At 45.3% G+C, this 19,707-nt stretch overlaps 2 protein-coding genes and 1 long non-coding RNA gene across 3 annotated transcripts in view; 2 read left to right on the top strand and 1 right to left on the bottom strand.

Annotated features, from left to right (window-relative positions):
* The window catches only part of LOC122925098 (oocyte zinc finger protein XlCOF6-like), an 818,943-nt gene that overhangs the window by 167,760 nt on the left and 631,476 nt on the right, over positions 1-19,707 (bottom strand). The gene's annotated exons all lie outside the window — the stretch shown is intronic.
* Positions 1-19,707, top strand: part of LOC122925109 (zinc finger protein OZF-like) — a 161,704-nt gene that overhangs the window by 54,083 nt on the left and 87,914 nt on the right. The window lies entirely within an intron of this gene.
* LOC122925153 lies at positions 15,090-15,978 on the top strand. Its single transcript, XR_006387535.1, has 3 exons — positions 15,090-15,151; positions 15,504-15,627; positions 15,933-15,978. It is a non-coding gene; the product is annotated as an uncharacterized LOC122925153 (long non-coding RNA).

Raw genomic sequence — 19,707 nt, forward strand, 5'->3', positions numbered from 1 at the left:
ATACCTAGGTGGCACTGCTGTGTAAGCTATTTGCATCATAGTATAAAGGGTTAACTTCTGTAAGTCTGAATAAAGGTATAATATACATTTTGACCTTAAAAGCTTTAATTCAAGGCTATAGGGATTAGATTTGACACTTGTAGCAATTAGAGACAGACCTCTAGGCGTCTCTCTGAATGTTTCTCACACTGTTTATTTGTGTATCATAAATAACTTGAACCTCCTTGTTTTCTCACAGAGATACCAGTATCTCCTGTTACACCAAAGATGTGAATAATTGTTACAAAACACACATCTTCACAGACACTCTTTTAGAGACGAATACTCTCCTAATGAGAAATATATAATATACTGGATACATGTTGTCTTCATAATATATAACAGTATAATATAATATATTATATGTTCTACTGATTGTCTTATGCTAAGGACTAAGGCTCATTAAATGAATACATGAATATTATATATTTGCTTCATTGATAAATGCCTAATTGTATAGGTTATTATCACCAGCTGCATAGAGCTTATCTTTACCTCCCGTCATAAATTTATCAGTAGATAAGGAGGCCTCTTCTCAGACTGGTACACTCATGAGAAGAATAACACTAAAGAGCAGAAACCTTTGTATGACCTTACTTTGGCATTCTCAAGATATACAAAATTGTAACTATAGTCGAGCATGGCTCTTAAAGGTAATGAACATCCATCTTGACTAAAATTAATTGGATTTCAATGTATTTACCTATGAAAAGGCACAACAATGTCTCTTATTATTCACCATATGTATTTAATAGTATTATGAATTGTACCTTTCCTTTTTAGCACTTATTTATATTTACACATGAATTGATTAGATATTTATTTATTTATTCACTATGTAGATTTATCGTTATATGCTGGGTATCTACATATATGTATAGTGGTACATGGTCTATACCCTTAAATCGATTACATCATGGTACCTTAATTCCCCTGACTGGCTATTTTCTACCTCATTTTCTATCTTATTTTCAACCTTTTTCTTTCTCTCTTGTTAATATTTTCAACGGTGAAAGATTGTTATATTATTGTTATATTATATTATAGTTCGAGGACCTTCCTGATGCGGGAGAATCTTCTTGCTTTATGTTTTGAGGACCTTCCTTGTGCATGACGTGGCCGGTCACGTGACGACCGCGTCATGAGGTGGAATTACGTGCGCTGCCGTCTGATTGGCCATCAAGCGGCTGGGCACGTCCCACCTCTTTCCCCCAGTGATGTCATCTTTGGCAGACGTAGGAGTCTGCGAATTTAATCTAAATTATACACAGGTGAGCTAGGTGCTTTAAATATAGACACATGTACAGGGTGAGCCACATCCCCAGAAGATGGCATTCCAGCCGAAACGTGTGTCGGGGTACGTGGCTCTCCTGAGTTGGACAGTCTCTCGTTTTTTATGGGTATGCAATTTCATAGCGTGTGGCTACCCTTTGCTTTGTAAACCAATGTCTTTGTGATACAAATTAGTTATTTTTGTGTTTGCTGCAGGGGTCGATCTCTGTGATCTTTGACTTCACTTGGTAGTCACACATGTGACTGCATTTGATAGACAGTCATTAAGGTGATCGATTCCTGTGTATATGCGTTAATTTTCCCTTAGTCCTAACAGCAGCACATGTCAGGTTTATCCGCCCCAGTGAAACTGGTAGGACAGACGGAATAATTAATGAAGTAACATAGAATGTGTCGGCAGATAAGAACCATTTGGCCCATCTAGTCTGCCCAATATACTAAATACTATGGATAGCCCCTGGCCCTATCTTATATGAAGGATGGCCTTATGCCTATCCCATGCATGCTTAAACTCCTTCACTGTATTTGCAGCTACCACTTCTGCAGGAAGGCTATTCCATGCATCCACTACTCTCTCAGTAAAGTAATACTTCCTGATATTACTTTTAAACCTTTGCCCCTCTAATTTAAAACTATGTCCTCTTGTAGCAGTTTTTCTTCTTTTAAATATTCTCTACTCTTTTACCTTGTTGATTCCCTTTATGTATTTAAAAGTTTCTATCATATCCCCTCTGTCTCGTCTTTCTTCCAAGCTATACATGTTAAGGTCCTTTAATCTTTCCTAGTAAGTTTTGTGTTGCAATCCATGTACCAGTTTAGTAGCTCTTCTCTGAACTCTCTCCAAAGTATCAATAACCTTCTGGAGATATGGTCTCCAGTACTGAGCACAATACTCCAAATGAGGTCTCACTAGTGCTCTGTAGAGCGGCATGAGCACCTCCCTCTTTCTACTGGTAATTCCTCTCCCTATACACCCAAGCATTCTGCTAGCATTTCCTGCTGCTCTTTGACATGGTCTGCCTACCTTTAAGTCTTCTGAAATATTGATCCCGAAATCCCTTTCCTCGGATACTGAGGTTAGGACTGTATCACTGATTTTATATTCTGCTCTTGGGTTTTTACATCCCAGGTGCATTATCTTGCACTTATCAACATTAAATTTTAGTTGCCAGATTTTTGACCATTCCTCTAGTTTATCTAAGTCCTTTTCCATTTGGTGTATCCCTCCAGGAACATCAACCCTGTTACAAATCTTTGTGTCATCAGCAAAAAGACACACCTTACCATTGAGGCCTTCTGCAATTTCGCTGATAAAGATATTAAACAATATGGGTCCCAGAACAGATCCCTGATCTACCCCACTGGTAACAAGACCTTGGTCTAAATATACTCCATTGACTACAATCCTCTGTTGCCTGTCCCTCCGCCACTGCCTAATCCATTCAACAATATGGGAGTCCAAGCCCAAAGACTGCACTTTATTGATAAGCCTTCTATGTGGGACAGTATCAAAAGCCTTACTAAAGTCTAGATAAGCAATGTCTACTGCACCTCCTCCATCTATTATTTTAGTCACCCAATCAAAAAAATCAATAAGATTAGTTTGACATGATCTCCCTGAAGTAAACCCATGCTGTTTTTCATCTTTCAATCCATGGGATTTAAGATGTTCCACAATCCTCTCTTAAGTATGGTTTCCATTAATTTCCCCACTATTGATGTCAGGCTTACTGGCCTATAGTTGCCCGATTCCTCCCTACTACCTTTCTTGTGAATGGGCACAACATTTGCTAATTTCCAATCTTCTGGGACGTCTCCTGTTGCCAGTGATTGGTTAAATAAATCTGTTAATGGTTTTGCTAGTTCACCGCTGAGCTCTTTTAATAGCTTTGGGTGTATCCCATCAGGCCTCTGTGACTTATTTGTATTGATTTTAGACAGTTGACTTAGAACCTCTTCCTCTGTAAAGACACATGCATTAAAAGATTCATTAGTCTTCTTTCCTAACTGAGGTCCTTCTCCTTCATTTTCCTTTGTAAAAACTGAACAGAAGTATTCATTGAGGCAGTCAGATAGTTCTTTATCTTCTTCCATATACATTCCTTCTTTTGTTTTTAATTTGGTAATTCCTTGTTTTAGTTTCCTTTTTTCATTTATGTATCTGAAGAATGCCTTATCGCCTTTTTTCCCTGACTGAGCCAATTTCTCTTCTGCCTGTGCTTTAGAAGCTCTTATAACTTGTTTTGCCTCTCTCTGCCTAATCTTATAAATTTGCCTGTCATCCTCGTATTATTTTTTTTTTATAATTCCTAAATGCTTTCTTTTTGGTTTTAATGATTTTGGCCAGTTCTGCTGAGTACCACAGTGGTCTCTTCCTTTTTTTGCTTTTACTGACAAGCCTAATGCAATTTTCTGTTGCCTTCAATAGTGCCACTTTTAAGTAGTCCCATTTCTCCTGCACTCCAATGAAACTGTTCCAGTCTGATAGGGACTCGTATACCACTAATCTAATTTTAGAAAAGTCAGTTTTTCTAAAATCTAAAACTTTTGTTTTTGTGTGGTGTGACTCAGTCACTGAACTTATAGTAAACCACACTGACTGGTGATCACTATATCCCAAGCTTTCCCCTACAGTAATATCAGATACCAAATTCCCATTTGTGAATACTAAATCTAAAATGGCCTCCTTCCCGGTTGGCTCCTCCACTACTTGCTGTAGAGATAATCCCAGTAGGGAATTTAGAATATCTGTACTGTCATGGTCTTACCTTCTCACTGTTCTCCTTCGTTTGACATGTGCTGGCGGCCATCTTGGTTTCTGGGTTTCTTGTAGCCTCCCACCCTGCGGCTTCTCCTTCCCACTGGGAGGAGCTGGATGCCTAGCTCATATATATAGGAGGTCTGTGGCTTCAGTTCCTTGCTTGGTCCTCCTGTGTTCACATGCTTCTAAGACTGCTGCTGCTTCTGGTTCCTGATCCTGGCCTCGTCTGACTACCCCGTTGGTTCCTGATCTTGGCTTCGTCTGACTACCCCGTTGGTTCCTGATCCTGGCTTCGTCTGACTACCCTGCTGGTTCCTGATCCAGGCTTCGTCTGACTACCCTTCTAGTTCCTGACCCCTGTCTACGCAAGACCCTGCTTCGGTTTAGCCATCCGCTTGGACTTTTGCTTACAGCTTGATTTGCAATAAAGCCTTCTTATTTCCACTTATCTCTTGTTGTACGTCTGGTTCATGGTTCCATGACATTAGGACCAAGCCATGAATTTTGACGGTACAGGGCCATCCTCGCTACCTACGCTGGTTGCCAGACTTGATCAGCAGGATCACCTGTTGGGTCGGTTCGCTGTGGCGTTGCAAACCCTGCTTGAACGCACGGCTCATTTCGCTTCCGTTGCCGATGGGTCGGTTGTCGCTCCTGGGCCCGCTCCTACTGCCGCTCCGGTTGTTGCGCAAGAGTCTACCCCGACACCTGTTGCTGCGCCTGCGGTGTCTCGGGGTATGATCGGTTCTGCCCCCCTTCCACAGCGCTTTGGGGGAGAGCCAACTCAGTGCCGAGGTTTCCTTAACCAGGTGGGCATTTATTTCGAGTTGCTGCCACATGCCTTTCCTACTGAGAGATCAAAGGTGGGCTTCTTGATCTCGCTGCTCTCGGACAAGGCCTTTATGGGAGAACAACAATCCGGTGGTTGCCGAGTTTTCCGGTTTTGTTGCTTCTCTTCGGAAGGTATTCGATAAGGTGCGCGCGGTTGCCCTACCTCCGCACCGCCCATACGATTGTGCCATAGAGTTACAATCTGGTGCCGTTCCTCCTCGTGGCAAAGTCTATCCACTGTCGGTAGCGGAGAATGAGGCCATGGAGGAGTACGTGAGGGAGGCGCTTTCACGCGGACACATTCGCAAATCCTCGTCCCCGGCAGGGGCTGGATTTTTCTTTGTGAAAAAGAAGGGCGGTGAGTTGAGGCCTTGCATCGATTACAGGGGTCTCAATCGCATCACGATCAAGAACGCTTACCCGATACCCTTGATTTCCGAGCTGTTCGATCGCCTCAAAGGGGCCACGGTCTTTACCAAACTCGACCTGAGGGCGGCATATAACCTGGTAAGGGTCAAGGCGGGCGATGAGTGGAAGACCGCGTTTAACACCAGGACCGGTCATTATGAATCCTTGGTTATGCCCTTTGGGTTGTGCAATGCGCCCGCAGTCTTCCAGGAATTCATCAACGATGTTTTCCGTGACCTGTTGCAGCAGTGTGTGGTGGTCTATTTGGATGACATCTTGGTATATTCTGAATCCATGGAGGCCCACATTATGGATGTCAGACGAGTGTTGCAACGGTTACGAGAGAACAGGCTGTTCGGTAAGCTTGAGAAATGCGAATTTCACCGATCCCAGGTAACCTTCTTAGGTTACATCATTTCCGCTAAGGGGTTCTCCATGGATCCTGAGAAGGTTTCGGCTGTCTTACAGTGGCCCCAGCCCAGTGGTCTCCGTGCCCTGCAGCGCTTTTTGGGCTTCGCCAATTATTATCGGAAGTTCATCAGGGACTTTTCTATGCTAGCCAAGCCTCTCACGGATCTGACCAGGAAGGGCAGTAATTTCCAGGTCTGGCCGCTCGAGGCCATCCGAGCTTTTGAGGCTCTAAAGTCCGCCTTTGTGTCGGCTCCGATTCTGTCGCATCCCAACCCTGGGTACTGTCATGGTCTTACCTTCTCACTGTTCTCCTTCGTTTGACATGTGCTGGCGGCCATCTTGGTTTCTGGGTTTCTTGTAGCCTCCCACCCTGCGGCTTCTCCTTCCCACTGGGAGGAGCTGGATGCCTAGCTCATATATATAGGAGGTCTGTGGCTTCAGTTCCTTGCTTGGTCCTCCTGTGTTCACATGCTTCTAAGACTGCTGCTGCTTCTGGTTCCTGATCCTGGCCTCGTCTGACTACCCCGTTGGTTCCTGATCCTGGCTTCGTCTGACTACCCCGTTGGTTCCTGATCCTGGCTTCGTCTGACTACCCTGCTGGTTCCTGATCCAGGCTTCGTCTGACTACCCTTCTAGTTCCTGACCCCTGTCTACGCAAGACCCTGCTTCGGTTTAGCCATCCGCTTGGACTTTTGCTTACAGCTTGATTTGCAATAAAGCCTTCTTATTTCCACTTATCTCTTGTTGTACGTCTGGTTCATGGTTCCATGACATGTACTCCTGGCAGAACTAGCTATTTTGGTTTTCCAGTTTACATCTGGAAGATTGAAGTCTCCCATAATGATAACTTCCCCCTTCAATGTAATTTTAGCTATTTCCTCAACTAGTAGATCATCTAATTCTTTGACTTGGCTGGGTGGTCTATATATCACACCTACACGAGTTACCTTATGATTATCAAGCTGCAAGGTTACCCAAACTGACTCTAAATTGTTCTCGCTAACTTGTATCAAATTAGATTTTATGCTATCTTTCACATACAGGGCCACCCCTCCCCCCTTCTTGCCTTCTCTGTCTTTCCTGTATAGAGAGAGCCCTGGTATTGATATATTCCAGTCATTACTCCCCTTGAACCACGTCTCAGTAACAGCAACTACATCTATATTCTCATATGCCATTATAGCCTCAAGTTCATTGATCTTATTCCCTAGACTGCGAGCATTTGTAGACAAGACTCTGAGCTTGTCATTTCTTAACCTTTGTGCTACTGGCCTCTTCTGGCATTGTTCCGGGGGGCAGTCAGACTGCTAGATTATCACTCTTTTGCCCCCCTTTCCTAGTTTAAATGCTTCTTAGCAAATACTTGGAACTGTTCACCGAGGACATTCGTTCCCTTGAGAGAAAGATGCAAACCATCTTTCTTGTACAGTTCTTTTCCATTCCAACAAGAGCTAACATGAGACACAAAGCCAAACCCTTGGTTCAGACACAATTCACCAAGCCATACATTGAATTCCTTAATGCGCATCTTCCTGTCATGCTGAAGGTTATGCACAGGCAAAACTGCTGAGAATGAAACAGTTGATGCAACCTCTCGTATATCCTTTCCAAGTGTGTGAAAAGCTTCTTTCACCTTTGAAACCTCATTGCAAGCCAGATTGTTTGTCCCAAGATGGAGAATAACATCCACTTCCCTTTCCTGCTTTGCTTGCCTAACAATATTAAGGATCCGTCGTCTATCCCTGCTAGCGGTAGCACCAGGGAGACATCTCACAAACTTCACACCTCTTATAATGGAATTGGAACCCCAACAGCTGCTTACTATCAATCCTCACCTTCTCCTTTTTGTCTTTGGCTGCAGTCTTACATACTTTAGGCATGGGAGATGATTGTTTCTCACCCACTGTGCTTGAGCCATCCTCCATGTTTCTCTTGCACTCTGAAAGTGCTGCAAATAAATTATGGAGAGCCACAGACTGTGGGACATGCCTTCTATCCACAACTCTCAGTCTACCAGAACCTACAGTAACCCATCTTCCATTTCTCGGGGCCTCTGTGGCAGTGGCATAGCAATGTTCTCAGCCTGAGTTTGTTTAGTGGTTATTTTAAAAAACTCATATTTCAAAAAGATATTTTCCTGCTGCATTATGGAGAGCTGTCTACAGATCAGACAGTATCCAAACCTCTGAAGAGTTGAACCTGAAATAAAAGCACAACAATTCTTGCACAGAACCAGGTCTGCCATTGTAAAGAGGGGAAAGATTTTAAACAAACAAATCTTACTTGTTTAGATTGTATCCACCTCCAGATTACCTCCTGAGTATCTCCTGAATATCTCCAATGCTCTTGTAGATCAGCTCTTGGTAAAGCAGTCTTGGAAAAGCAGCAAGCTAAAAGTAAAGTAATCAAATAAATCTACGCCCCCATTACCTCACTATAAGAGGCCAAACCCCCCATACATCAGTGTGTCATAACAAGAAACTTTCAAAAACAAAACAAAAGGGAGGAATATTTGTGTGCTGCTGTTAGGACTAAGGGAAAACAAATTATCGTTAAGAAATTAACGCTTCCCTTACGTCCTAACCAGCAGCACATGTGGGGAATTAGCAAGAAGTTAGCCTAAAGGGTAGGGACTTCAATGCTGAATGGAATTCAAAACAGACTGCCCAAAGGCAGTGTCTTCTGAACCCCTGAGGTTGAGTCTATAATGGCTCACAAAAGGTCGAATGTGAGCTGAGCTCCAGGAGGCCGCAGAACAGATCTGTTCCAGAGGAATAAGAGACCTTATGGCCCAACTAGTAGAGACTGCTCGGGTGGAGTGAGCAGTGACAAAGGCAGGAGGAGGTCTATTCTGGGAAGCGAAAGATTCTCTGATGGCCTCTCTGATCTATCTACTTAGAGTAGGCTTAGAGGCCTTCTTCCCTTTATTCCTGCCAAAGAACAGGATAAAAAGATTCTCTGACCTTCTGAACTCCCGGGATCTCTCAATGTAGATTCTCAAACATCTGGCCACATCCAGAGTATGGAGGGAAGTTTCTTCTGCAGAGGAAGAAGAGGAACATAACACAGGCAAAGACACAACTTGATTAATGTTGTGCACAGAGGGCACCTTAGGCAAAAAGGTGGGTAAAAAACGTAAAAGGACTCTGTCCGGTAAAAATAAAGTGTATGGCTCATACGCCGAAAAAGCTTGAAGCTCTGAAATGCGTTTGGCCGAAGTTACGGCCAACAAAAAGGTTACCTTCCAGGATAAAAACTTAAAGTCCACTTCTTCCATGGGTTCAAAGGGAGGACCACTCAACCCTTTAAGCACCACTGAGAGATCCCACTGCGGTATAGGTCTTGAAATGCTACGCTTAAGACTTACGGCTCCTTTAAGGAACCTCTTAATCAGAGGGTCTTGATGTAAAGATCTGCCAAAGGCGGTTGACAGAGAAGAGATCTGTACCTTGAGTGTAGAAGGGCTGAGGCCCTTATCCAGTCCATCCTGCATGAACTGGAGAATAGCTGATACTGGAGGATCCTGAGATGGTACTTGATGAGATGCACACCATAGAAGAAAAATGCGCTTTACCCTGGCGTAGACCTTGACAGTCGCAGGAGCTCTGGAATGAGACATCGTTCTTAAGACCGCTGCTGATAGCCCTTCAGGCTCTAGAAGGGACTCATCAATCTCCAGGCTGTCAGATTGAGTCTGGATGGATCCAGGCAGAGCTGAGTGCCCCGGGACACCAGGTTCTGTATTGGGGGAAGCTCCCAATATTGCCCTCGGCTCATCTGCATGAGCAGGGTAAACCAAGACCTCCTGGGCCAGAATGGAATCACAGCTATTACTGAGGCTTGGTCCTGCCGAATCTTCATCAATACCCTGGGTATCACGGCGATGGGAGGAAAGATGCCGAAGGGAAGCGCGGCAAACTGAAAATGTTTTACCGTCCCCCTGAGACTCACTGCCACTTGTAGATACTTCCTGTGGGACTGGCTCACAGGGATGTGGAGATAGGCTTTCCTTAGATCCAGTGTAACCATCAGGTCCCCTGGGCTCAGGATGCTGATTACCGATTTGATGGTTTCCATCCTAAACCGCTTTTTCTTTATGAATCGGTTGAGGTAGCGGAGATCTATGATCATGCGCCAACCTCCTGTGGCTTTGGGAACAAGGAAAACTGGCGAATAAACGCCGGATCCAATCTCTTCTGGAGGAACCTCCTCCAAGGCCCCTTTCCGCCTGTATTCCAGTATAGACTCCTCCAACACCGTTTGCTTCTCGCGTGGAAGTAATCTTGTCAAAACAAATTTTCTGGGGGAACAGATAAAAATTCGATCCTGTACCCTGTCCTTATTATATTCAGGACCCAGGGATCTGGAACAAACTCTGTCCAGGTATTTAGAAAAAAAGTTAAACGGCCTCCGACTGGGAGGTCTGAAAGAATAGGAGTCAAATTTATGACTGGATCTGACGGAAGGGGAGGGCCGTCACTGATCGGCTTTATTGATTTTGTTCCCACCGGAACGATATGATCCTCCCCTCCTGGACCCACGGCCTCACTGAGGCCTGGATTGGCCCTGAAAGGGTCTGGACCCTCTACCCTGCCTACCCCTACCCCTAGGGGTTTGAGGGAGGCATTTACCTTTTTTATCGGCAAGACCCTCCATAATGCAGTCCAGTTCAGCCCCAGAAAGCCTACCTGGCTCGTAAGGGAGGCTGCATAAATTATACTTGGAGGCATTATCTGCCACCCAAGGTTTTAGCCATAGTGGCCTCTTACCCGCTGAAGAGAGGGCCATAGCTTTAGAGGCTAATTTTAACTGCTGTGGGCTGGAGTCACACAGAAATTCCACGGCAAGTAGAATGGACTTAAACTGCGCCAGATGTCATCACGGGATGATATCAGACTGCACCTGTCGGAGGCGTCTTTGGAGGAAGACGGCTACCTCCATAGAGGATATAGCCACAGATGCAGCAGCAGTGGAGTAAGATCTTCTCAAGGTGCATTCTACCCGCCTGTCCATCGGGTCCTGTAAGTTGGAGCCGTCATCAGCAGGGACAAGAGTCCTCTTAGACAATTTTGCAATTGCCAAATCAACTTTGGGCACAGTGCCCCACTGGTCTAATTGAGATGTCACAATCGGGAACATGGACTTGAATCGCTTTGAGATGACCGGTGCCTTCTCAGGATGTTTCCATTCTAGCTTCATTAACTGAGACAGAGTCTCGTCCACTTTGAAGGCCCTTGGCCCCCTAGAGGTGGATTCTGAAGCTTCCCCAGGATCAACATCCTGGTCCCCCGACCAGATGGATCTAAGTAACCTCTGGGTCTTCTCTACAGGAAAGAATTACCTTCCAGCCTCTTCTTCCTCCCCGCTAGACTCAGACGAATGGACTTCGTTTACCGTATGGTAGGCTTCCTCCTGCATATGAGTGGGTCTCAGAGGAGATCGGACACCGGATCTTCTGGATGACACGGAATCCCTTAGGGTGTTCATTGAGGACTCCACAAAGTCCTTTACCCAGACTACTACGTCCCGTATGGTAGGCTCCGTATCAGGAGGCAGAGGAGGAGGACGGCAAGAGGGACACCTATTAAATTCATAGGAGTCTGCTAGAGGGGTGTCACAATCCCTACACGCCAAATGCTTGCGCTTGGATGACGTCTTGCGCCCAGTCCGATCCCCATCACCGGCAGAGGACATTTTCTGCAGAGAAAGAGTTAAAATGAATGAACAATGTCTATCCCTTAGACAAACAAAGCAGCAAACCTACCAGACACAGGAAAGCTGGTAACTAAAGTAGTTTGCCTCAGTAACCAACCCAAGGCTGCAAACAGCACAGCCTGGAAGGACTGGAGGCTTTATATATTTAAATTTGGCGCCCAGAATGACGTCAGACGCCAGGTTTGAACAAACTTTAATCATTGTTGTTCACCGACAAACCACCAGAGGGCGGTGGCACACAAGCTCCTGCAGGAGATGTGAGGAAGCCAAACAGGAAGCTGAATACAGGAGCTCCGTGCCTATGGAGCTTGCCTGCCTCCACCACGCTGCCGGCAGTATCAGCTTCCATCAGATAAGCTGCAACCCTGAAAGAAAAACACAAAGGTTAGCATGAAATCTAAGAGTACGGCAGCCAAATGGCTGCCTCCATCTGTCCTGCAGTCCCAAGGACAGAAAAATAAAATAAAAAGGGTTTGGCCTCTTATAGTGAGGTAATGGGGGCGTGGATTTATTTGATTACTTTACTTCATTAAATATTCCGTCTGTCCTACAAGTTTCACTGGGGCGGATAAACGGTTAGGACGTAAGGGAAATATTTTTATATATATTTTTGTATATGTATATGTCTATACATGGCTCCTTTTTAGGGCACTGGCAGTAACCTTATTTGCCTTCAAGGTGATATATATATACATATATGTTCACGCATGTCTATAGGACTTGGTTCTCTATTTCTACGATAGATGATACTATGCACTTTTTTGCTGAGATTTAGACATTAGTCTTTATCACAATTGGATGGGACCATTTGAATGACAAGTTGCTATACACGTGCATGTCTCAAGCTGGTATTTTGGTATTTTGTGCACTGGCAGCCTCTTATGTGGAGATATATACGTGTATACCAGCACAATTGTGGACACTTGTGACATCTCTAACATACAAGACAGGTCTCGTCCTATATGCGTGTATATATGTTTAGAGATATACATCTGCATTTTTTCTGGACATTTGTGACAATTGTGTGCGACATCCGCATAAGTCAGTGCGCTTGTTGTACATTTTAGCTTTTTGGTAGCCTCACTGCCCTCTTCCGCCAATCTTTATGTAACTATGTTATGTCCCCTCAGGTGTAGTCCACCTTTTTATCTGATGTGACACATCACGTATAATAAACTTTTTTATGTATTGTCTAATAAAATATATGTATATTTTGCTACTATATCCGTCTAGTTTATCCTTTGTGTATGTTTATGGACACTGAGTGGGTACGTTACTATAGGGTACCCTCCATCACATAGGATCACTAAATGTGAACGCAAATCTGTGTGCATTCTGTGACTGTTGTATTCCCACATAATGTATAACTGGAGGACCACAGTTATTAATGCTAGAGATCAGTTGGTTCCATCGTATCTATTTAACTCCGGTTAGACTGGAGCGTATGCACAACCTGGATAGTGCCCAGTGCACTAGATGTGATGGAGACAGAGGATACGCATGATCTGGAGCTGTCCAGTTATTGCTGCGTACTGGTTGGAGGTTCATGAGTTTTTAAATAAGAAATTGGGTCTACCAGTAGGGTGGCCACTGGCTTCACCTCAGAAATCCGGACCTCACCGACCACGCCCCCAAACGATAAAACACGCCCGCCTCCGTGAAGTCCCCACCCTCCATTTCCGGCAAGGGGGAAAAAACGGGGGGAGGAGAGGGAAGAAATTTGTGAATGGAAGGTGAGCGGGGGCAGCCGGGCGCTTCTCCCCCTCAGTCAGCCATGTCTGCGGCTCTAGTGACTGACTGGGGTGAGAGAAGCCTCAGTCAGTTGCTGCAGCTGTAGTGTCCCACTAGGTAGGAGTGGGCACTACACAAGGGTCAATTGGGTAACGTGTTACTTCTGCTCACAAGGGACAGTGATATTATATTTATCCATGCATTGTAATGTATTTCCTGTGTGTTTTTACATTGGTCTGTTCCCCCTGTTAATGCTTAGCAGGCCTATTAGGGTGTAGTTAGGCATCCTAGACACTAGAGGGAGATAGGGAGCCCCTAGTATAAATGTTCAGGCCCAGACAGGGAGGAGGGAGTTCATAGTCAGGAGTCTGTGGAGACAGAAGTGAGAAGGCACCAGCCAGAGATATGCTGAGGGCCTCCTCCTGACATGCAGCTTGATAGCCCTGACTGCTAGCTACAACCAGGAGGCTAGTGAAGAACCCTAGCCTGCCTGTAGATCAAGTGAGCCTCAGTTAGCTCAGAAGATTACCCCAGTAGTAGGAGGACCTCCTGGGAGCAACCTGCAGTTTCCCTACCAAGCGAGGATAATACCACCAAGTACAGATAAGTAACCTGATGGGCAGAAGTACCATAAAGTGAAGAGCAAGGGTCTATACTGGAGAAAGGATTTATATACCAAGGATTAAAGCCAGCATTTAGGCATCCGGGCCTTGGGATCCAGCCAGCTAGAATAGCTGAGGGGATAGAGCAGCATTGCACTGCAAAGCATTAACTGTTTGCCCTCCAAGTATCTTGCATGATTAATACCTGAATTATTGAAAGTAAACCTGCTTGTGACGTATTGTTCAAGGGACTGCATCATCATTAACAACTGTAATTGTCTGTACAAAGTTGGACTGTTTTCCAAGTAAAGCAACGTTTGGTTCACCCTACAATCTGTGTACCTCAATCACTACTCCGATAAACCGGTGTGCCACCGTTACAGGCACTGGCGTCACGATCCTTAAAGGGACCTTACCTAAGGCACTCAAAACACCTACAACATCCAGGGCACCTCACATACCATCAGGCCTGGTCCCTACATCTAGAGTGTGCCCCAGAGGAACTAGTGTCTGCCTCTCCTTCACTGTCGCATGCTTGCCCAGGGTTCTCCTCAGAAAAGTGAGTAACCCTTGATTGCCCATACCGTGACCTCACTGTCGCTCATACCCTGCAGGTCTGGCGTGCTGCACAGCTTACACAGCGCAGAGCTACTGAAAGGGTGGACATCCCTGTGTCTGTCCAGACCCTGCGCCGGACAGAGGACCAGGAACCAGAACACCGGACGTCTGGCCACCCACACTGTGAGAGATTTTTGTATTGCTGTATTGCCCTGTGTGTTATCAGTGAGAAGGAGCAGGTCTGAGACTTGTACTGTAAGTCTGTTATATCTCTGAAAAATGGAAATAAAGACTTTTAAAAATTATATACTTAAATCTTGCTTTGTTTTTTTTTTGTCTCGTTTCATGGATCCCATGCTTCTGTGTCCCAGTATAACGTTACATGCTACGTGGGCTGGATTCTGCCCCGATATAATCCTGTTAATGGACTGGACTTATATCTAACGAGGAACTGGTGGCTACTGGGCGGGCAGGGCTCTGTGTCACTGGGGCAGTGGTAGGGCTCTCTCAGCCTGTCAGGGGTGTGAGCCAGTGTTGTGCACTGCAGAGCTAAAGGACCTGGGGTGACATCACCATCATGTGATCAGTGCAGGGGCGGGGCTGAGCAGTGGAGAGAAGTTGTTAAGGAACTTGGATGAGGTCACTGTCATGTGATCAGTTTCTGCCACGCCCCCTGTAATCACATGACGGTGACATCACCACAGGTCCTTCAGCTCTGGCAGTGCATCAGATACTGGGCAGGTCCTGGTCGGTAGTCAGGGCTCTTGTTCTCTCTGGTATCAGCCATTCCTCCAGCCTGCAGGTAAGATGAGCTGTGAGGAGACAGTGTGGTGGAGAGCTCAGACATGTCACCTCTGGAGATTCTCCTCCATTACACACAAGGAATCCTTCTCCACTCCTCAGCTTAGTATGATGGGGGGAGTAGTAGTGGGGATAGTGGGGGTTGTCATCATTCAGTGCTGGATCAGAGAATCTGCTCCCTGTAACTTAGGTTTTCACTGCCAGGAGCTTAGATACACCCGGAGCTCAGGGTTTTCCCGTCAGTGCAGATTTATGAGGGTCTGAGTTTTGCGGGATGAGTTGTACTTTTTCTCGGTCTCATTATCGGGGGACATGGGACTCACTGATTTAACCTTTATTCCTTTTATTTGGAGGAGGATGAAGAAAACCAGCAATACGACCCTTCTTCTGAATGAGCCACCAAGGATGGACAGGAAGGAGATCAGCAGAAGAATATTAGACCTCACCTTGCAGATCATCTCCCTGCTGAGCGGAGAGGTAAACTTTTCTAGATTTCTCTCCTCTTTATTGTATTCTGTAACAAGTCAGACATCGGGAAGGAGAATCCATCATAGGAAGAGTCCAGGGTCCTGGAGAACGGCCTCCAGACCTTCCAAGTGACGGAGAACCTGAAGATCAGCCCCCAGTATGGTGAGTGATGTGTCATGTGACCAGTGACCAATAGTCATGTTGTAGGAGCCATGAGAAGGTAAGTAGGCACGTTGTACCCAGGAGGAAAGGGCTGGAGGAGAACACATGGCCCCTGAAGGGTTTATTCCCTAAGTGTCTCTCTCCATCCACAGGAGTACACAATAGTGAAGAAGACATCGGGGGACTGTGTGACTCCCATCATCCATCTCCAGGAGTCAGGAGGGCGGAGCAGGGCCCCTCACCCCATCACAGAGCCTCCCCCTCACCCCCTGATACATGAGCAGAAGATCCTAGAACTCACCCACAAGATGATGGAGCTGCTGACTGGAGAGGTGACACTGCTGGGAATGCTGGGAAATTCTCCAGTAACAGCACTGGAGGGGTCTGGGTGATGACGGTGTCATTGTGTTGTCAGGTTCCGCTAAGGTGTCAGGATGTCACTGTCTATTTCTCCATGGAGGAGTGGGAGTATATAGAAGGACACAAGGATCTGTACAAGGAGGCCATGATGGAGGAGCACCAGCCTCTTATATCACAAGGTAAGAGCCGTCATGTGCAGTGTATACACGTGTGTGCAGTGACATGTAATGGAGGAGCACCAGCCTCTTATATCACAAGGTGAGACCCATCATGTGCAGTGTATACACGTGTGTGCAGTGACATGTAATGGAGGAGCACCAGCCTCTTATATCACAAGGTAAGAGCCGTCATGTGCAGTGTATACACGTGTGTGCAGTGACATGTAATGGAGGAGCACCAGCCTCTTATATCACAAGGTAAGACCCGTCATGTGCAGTGTATACACGTGTGTGCAGTGACATGTAATGGAGGAGTGATATGGTTCTGGATCTGACTCCAATATAGTCAGTGAAGATTGATGTATTGCTCCGAATGGTATAAAATGATTGGCATACGTACGCCTTGAAAGAGATCACACACAGACTGTCACAGAGAAGTCAGTCAATGCAAGATGCCGCGTTTATTGAGATTACATGATTTTTTTTATAGCAAAAAAGAGGAACTTTATGACTCGGCTAATTTGATGATCTAATTGTCACATTACTAAGTCCCATGACAAGGTATCACATTATCACTCCATACTTTAGCAATGTCAGCAATATGTCAGCAATTTCAATATCATAAAGTGTTTAGCAAGGGATTATTAAGGGAGCTGGCTGCTACTTCAGGGGCCATTTTGTTTGTTAAGCAAACTGTTAGATATAATACAAGCAAGTATACATTTGATACTAGATATATGATTCCACAACAGTCCCCCCTTGTAGACTTGATTGTAGACTTTCCCTAAACCTAGCGAATCCCCTGGCATACCATTCGCATCCTCTTCACCCACAGTGGCGACAACTTATCCCTTGTGAATAAGTTCCCGATTGAGCGGACTTCTGGTAATACCCTGGGATTCATTTGTCCCTAATTCTCATCATCTCTTGGATCTTCAGGCCTGGGTAGAGGAGCTTCATCAGCGGGAGTTGGAGAAGGCGGGGGTGTCGGGAATGCAGGGATCACATCCACATCTATTGCGGTGCTAGCCATTTGTTCATAGAGAAGTAGTATGGTTTCCTCAGCAGGCTTCTTTCTGTTGGTGATGCGGTTAATGCAGGAAACAACAACTTTGATAAATATGTAGATTACCATCAATATTAGGGCTATCTGTAATATTCCCTGAATTATTCCCATCGTCCATCCACTAATTCCCTTGAACCAGTTACTGGGATTAAGGAATGAGAAAGTGTCAGACCACCATGTTGACTCATCTGCACTGTGAGCCTCTAGCCATTCATCACGTATCTCACTCATCTTTTCCAAACCAGCTTTTACTTGTAGATTACCTTGTGGATCGATATAATGGCAGCATGCGGTACCTACTACCTGACACATACCTCCATCTTTTGCAGTCAAGTAGTCTAATACTAAAGTGTGTTGATTAGTGACTATGATGAGCTGATTCTGGACAACATTAGATGTATTCATCAGTTTCATAATTTCCCAAATCTGATCATCCAAGTAGTCGGTAGCCATTACTAGTTTGTCATATGTTTGTGTAAGCATAGGATAGATTAATAGAGTACTAAAGAACTTGTTGGCACCACTCATTTCTACAAGATGGGGTTTTCCATTTGGTCTAGGAATGTTATCTGCGGCTCTTTTATATAAGGTGTGTTTGGGGATAGCATTGACATTTAATTTTCCATGAGGCAGTGTAAAAGTGGCTGGTGTGAGCCTAGCAATTGTACATAAACCTTTGAAATCCGAAGGGAGCCATTTATATGCCCTGTGTCCACATACTAGGTATATATTTTTTGGGACCGAAACCACTGTACTATTGAACAAACGAGTGATTAAGTGGGCTAATTTGATACCTTCTGCTAGTTTTTGACCCTTTTCTTGACCCTCTGTGGTTTTACTAGTCATCCCTATTGTCAAGTCATTTACGCTGCGCCGGGCGCAGGCCAGATCACCACTTGCTTCAGCATATATACCAATGCACTGTACTGGACTGTCTGGGTTGGAATCATTACAGCCTGATCTGTTATGGGAACTGAAAACCATACCATGGGTTTGTACCTGTAGGCAGTAACAGTGGGTCCAATTTGGGAAGCAGGATACATTGCTCCACATATAGTCATTCCAGGGCATATTGCTATTCTGAGCTGAGGGTCCTGTTCTGTTTATCATTAGCCATGGGGACCCATCCCATGCTACTACTATTAGGGAAGCTTTTATACAACACTTGATGATGTTTGACAAACTTATTGTCCCACCCGTCATCATCCATTTCTGCCGGGGGAGGAATGTATGCACTGGTGAGTGTCACCAGTGCTAGCAGATAAAAGAAAATCATTTTGTTATTTCTGAATCTGGCGGGTTCTTTATCCTTTTGCAGTGAGAGGCGTGGATCCAGGTGGATCTCCCTTCGAGCTTTACAGAAGTTGGAGTGGTCAGTAGTACTTGGTAAGGCCCCTCGAAGCGTGGTTCTAGGGTACTTCTGACGTGTTTCTTGACCACTACCCACTCTCCTGGTTTCAGAGTGTGGCTGCCTTCTAGGGAGTCAGGATCTGGAATGGAAGAAAAGACTTGTACATGGATGTTAGACAACTGTTTGCTCAAAGCTATCACATACTTTGCAACAGATTCATAATGCATTTGCAACTGTTGAGGGAAGTACAGCCCCATCCGGGGTCCCGACCCAAACAATATCTCATGTGGAGTCAGCTTATGGGGAGGTTTGGGAGTGTGTCTGACTGCAAAGAGTGCTATTGGTAAACACTGAACCCAATTGAGCCCTGTCTCCCTAGTCATTTTCAGCATTTTTGACTTTAATACCCCATTCAGTCTCTCGACTTTGCCGCTACTTTGGGGTCTGTAAGGGGTGTGGAATGCCAGGTGTGACCCTACCATCTTCCAGACCTCTTGGGTTAGGTTAGCAGTGAATGCTGGGCCCTGATCACTCTCAATGACCTCAGGTACCCCGTACCTACAGACAGTTTCCTGTATCAATTTTTTAGCAGTAGTTGTTGCTGTCTGATTCCTGACGGGGTAGGCTTCTGGCCACCCAGAGAACATGTCTACCACTACTAACACGTATTGAAACCCTTGGCACATTGGCATCTGGATATGATCAATCTGGATCCTCTGGAAGGGGTATAAGGCTTTTGGGAGACATTTTTTGGGCGTGGGCTCAGTCCTACCTGGATTGCATTGGGCACAGATTAAACATGACTGGACATATTTCACTAGTACAGGAGTGATTCCTGGGGCTACCCATATTTTATCGATGAGCTCTTTCATTATTGTCTTAGATTGATGAGTGGGCCCATGGGCCACAGAGGCTATTACAGGATAGAGTGCTCTAGGCAAGCACACTTTCTTCCCTTGTGTCCAAAGTCCGGATTCTTCTTCCAGGGCTGA

The sequence above is a fragment of the Bufo gargarizans genome, chromosome 1 (assembly GCF_014858855.1).
Source record: "Bufo gargarizans isolate SCDJY-AF-19 chromosome 1, ASM1485885v1, whole genome shotgun sequence".
In the NCBI taxonomy this organism is placed as follows: Eukaryota; Metazoa; Chordata; class Amphibia; order Anura; family Bufonidae; genus Bufo; species Bufo gargarizans.